We start from the raw sequence: 3,963 nt of genomic DNA, 5'->3' as shown, positions 1-3,963 counted from the left end.
CATTGAAGCAGGGCTTATTTGTGGAATGAAAATGACAGGAAATGGAAGATGAAAATGGAAGATGGCAATGGAGAGTAGAAATGGCAATGGGAAATAAGCATATGAATGAGCCTCTTGCTTTTATTTGTGGGTTATGAATGGACAAAAAGAGATGGAAAGTGTATGTGAATGTAAGTGGAAAGTATGGAGTGGAATAAGGTGAATGGTTTATTATGAAGTATGGATGTGATGGAGACAATAGTATCTGAAAGTTTTTCAAGTGTTTGGATTTGATTTTGCATCAGCATATTTCCTCTTTGTTGCTGATCATCCTCTTATGAAACAAATTGGTCTCTTAGAGAGACACCATTCTCTTGTAGTCATTTGTCCTTCCTCCTGAAACCTGCAAAAAAACTAATACTTCTTCTGCAATGGAATGTAAGATTATCAAAGGAGAGAGATGGCCAATCTCTCTAGTTATGATATTTACACACAAAACTAAGAATTTGTATTAATGAAACAAGTTCTCAAAGGAAAAATCAAAAGAATTTATACCTGATTTGGAATTAGTGCCTCAAGTTGATGTTGCTTCTTTTCAGCAATTTATTTCATTATTTGCCATTTCAAACTCAAATGATGGGTTTCTCATTGTGTAGATCTTGTTGAGATCTTTCCAATGGTACTTAAATCATCAAAATCTGATTTTGTATGAGAAAGATAAGCTGATTTGAACAATGAGGTTTTTCTGGCTGCGGAATCAGAGAACAGCTGCGGAATTGGACTTTAGCTGCGGAATGTGCACAGTTTCTGTAGCTAAAAATCTTGAATACAAAGTTAGCCATTCATCTTTCATCATCAGTCCAAAATTAATCAATACCTTCAGAAAAGTGAGCAAATAACTTGTTCATTTCATTGATTCAAAATTATTGTTTTTTTCTTGACATGTAGCGACTCAGTGTGGCGACTTATTGATAACACACAATTTGACTTCCTTTTGACCGGGGTCTTTTTCATCAAATTTGATCGAATGAATAGGACACCATCCATGTACCAACATTCTCCCAGCTACCCATGTGACTTGTTTTGCTTGATGACACCTGCAACCTAGAGTTTAACAAAACAGCTGCGGAAAGTTGGGCTGGCTGCGGAAAGTGGCTAAAACAGTCGATCATCAATTTTGATTTTTTTTTTTTTTTCATAAATATCGGAAATTTATTAAAAAAACCTCAGATCATATCAGAGGATCATATGACAAAAAGTCCATAACAAAATTATTTTGATCCTTTGGAGTCCAAATCCTAATGTTTTGTTGTTTTTTTTCTTTGTGACATGAATTTCCTATATGGGAAGATGACCGCATCATTCTCTGCTCTCTCAAGGGCAGCAACAACAGAGTATATCCATGCAGCACTCGCAGGTTTCGTAAGCAGCACATGGTGAATAGGCAGGCATACAAACAACCTTTCTCCTCATGGCGCTTCTGAACATGTTCATAGTAAGTCATTTCCTGAGCACTTGGTGGAGCATACATTTTCACCCCTAAATCACAATAAACGCAGAATGCAATAAAGAAATTGACACAAGTGGTGTATACTGATCCGGACTTTTAGGACGAGTAATCTGAAATGCGAGGGAATCCTTCATTTCCCTGAGTTCTTCAAACATGATTTTCTCCCAACATTTAACCGACAGCGACTTCATGGGATTTAATGGCAGAGAGTCGTGTTCAATTGGAACACGTCTCTAAACAGGTTTGAATTGAATAAGATGGAAGGCATGTAATTGGTTTTAGATGCCAGCATGTAGTTGATCCCAATTAGAATTCCTTCCCTCAGGCATGCGGAGTTGAATCACGCATTCAAACTATCAGTTAATCAATTCAAATCCAGTTTTTTTTTTTTCACGCGGCGGCAAAAAAGAGGCTCCAAAGAACCGAAGATTTCTCCCAGACCGCCACGAATTTCCTCAAACGGTTTCTGGGTTATCTAATTAACCCACTTGGCAAAAAAACCCATGTTTTAGTTTTTCTAAATTCGTCTCTTTTTGGTCAAATCGAACGTTTGAAGTTTGACGTTTTTTCTGCTGTTTACGCATTTTTCCTGAGTTAACAATTCTCTGTTCTGCATTCTTTCTGAGTTGATGTTTTTATTGCTGCATTCGTTTTTCTTGTTTGATCTACTGTTCTGCAGGAAGTCTCAAGTATAAGGTCTTGTTCAGAGTTCTGGGATCGTCCACTGCCCTGATTGTGTATGTTCCAATGTCTTCCTCCTTCACATACACAACTTTAACATTTCCATCTCCAAAAATGACTACTTTATCCCTTGGAGGAGCTGTAAGGCCAGCCTGTGACAGTGTCGGAAGGAAATAACCAGCAAAAAAAAGTTGCTGGAGACATATGTATAAGTGATGCCCGCTGCCTCGATTGCCCTACGGATTTTGACTTTCAGCTCAAATGCACTCTTGGCAGGCTCCACTGCATGGACGTTATCAACATCATTCCCAAACTCAGATGGAAAAAACCTCTTGATGGTTCCAACTTCTTTAATTGCTTGGATAATATTCAACTGATTGGCTGTCTGTTCTCCTCCTACTGTGGAGATTACCACATCCACCTTCTTCAATGCCTCCACAAGGCTTGCATGATCCTCTAATGATCCATTGAGTATGTTAGCTCCTGAAGACTTGAAAGAGTCCAGAAGCTGGGCTCTCTCAGGCTTAGCAGAAGCCGGTGAGTCTCGGACGAGAAGGAAGGTGGGGTGGCCAAGAGCAACGCTGGCATTGGCGACATGACGACCAATGTAGCCTGTTGCTCCAATTATCAAAATTCGGCTGATGCTTCCCATGTCTACTTTCAAATTCTAACTGTTCTGCAACAAGATAACGACAAGTGCAGTGGGGAATATAAACTCACTTCTATATGCATTTTTTTCTCTGAATTTTTGAATTTTTATATTGCTTAGTCATACCCGCATTTTCATTTTATTGCACTAACATCTTGACTGTAAGTTTGAAAAACAGAGTGGTGGCTGCGGAAACCAGTGTCAGCTGCGGAAACTGGTCTCAGTTGCAGAAACCGGTATCAGCTGCGGAAACCAGTGTCACAGCAACCACTTAGCTAAATAGATATAGTTAGGCAATCTTAATGGAAATGATCATGGGGAAATAACTTTTATTGATGAAATGGATGGCATGGAGTGAAAATGGAAATGAAATGAAGTTTATTTTTTTCTCTTCTCCCCTTTTTTTTTTCTCTTCTTTTTTTCTTGAATCAATTGAAGTGATGAAGTTTATTTTGTCTCCTATTTTTCTTAACAATTCTTTTTCTGATCCTCCAGATCACACAAAGTGCAGGAGGATAGCATACTCAAGAATTATTAACCTTTTTTTTTTCAGATGTAAGAAATAAGGTCTCCTAATTACACTTCCCGGCAACGGCGCCAAAATGTCTAGTCAATTTAACGTCTTAAATTGCTCTACATAAATTATCAATCCGGGTATCGTAAACTGATGAAGTGTGGTGCACCATATGTGCTTAGTTAACCTTTCTCTTACTTCGTCGTTTTATAGTTTATGTTGTTTTTGGGGTTTTGTTCTTGTTGCTTTTCTAAAGTGTTTAATGCAACTTAAAACATGTTATTGATGGAGTTAGTATTTAAACAAAAGTGTAAATATACAACTAGTTCAATCGAAATAAAATGCAATAATCAAATAATGAGAGAATGACTATGAGACCCAGTATCCTTGCTGCTTCAGCAAAAGGACAAGATGATTCTATCACGTCATTAGTTCATTAAAAGGCTATGTGCATCACTAATCTACAATCAACTTGAAAGCAATTTATGTACAGCTAATATACATGGTGAAATAAAATGCAAAAATAAAATGACAACTATACAAGGCAGGGGCACTCTACCACCTATGAAATCAAATGCTTAAAGGAAAATAAAGACATCAAATAAAGGACTAATGACACCGGCCCAGTAT

The 3,963-nt window shown here is 37.7% G+C and overlaps 1 pseudogene; it reads right to left on the bottom strand.

The window, feature by feature from the left end:
* Positions 1-2,154: 2,154 nt before the first annotated feature.
* Positions 2,155-2,876, bottom strand: LOC149257646 (phenylcoumaran benzylic ether reductase PT1 pseudogene; annotated as a pseudogene).
* Between the last annotated feature and the right edge of the window lie 1,087 nt (positions 2,877-3,963).

This window comes from Pinus tabuliformis, chromosome 6, assembly GCF_031772625.1.
Source record: "Pinus tabuliformis cultivar Carrire ecotype Pingquan chromosome 6, CPIR1, whole genome shotgun sequence".
Classification (NCBI taxonomy): Eukaryota; Viridiplantae; Streptophyta; class Pinopsida; order Pinales; family Pinaceae; genus Pinus; species Pinus tabuliformis.
Note: the sequence above shows the minus strand (reverse complement) of the source record. Positions and strands in the feature narration are given on the sequence as shown.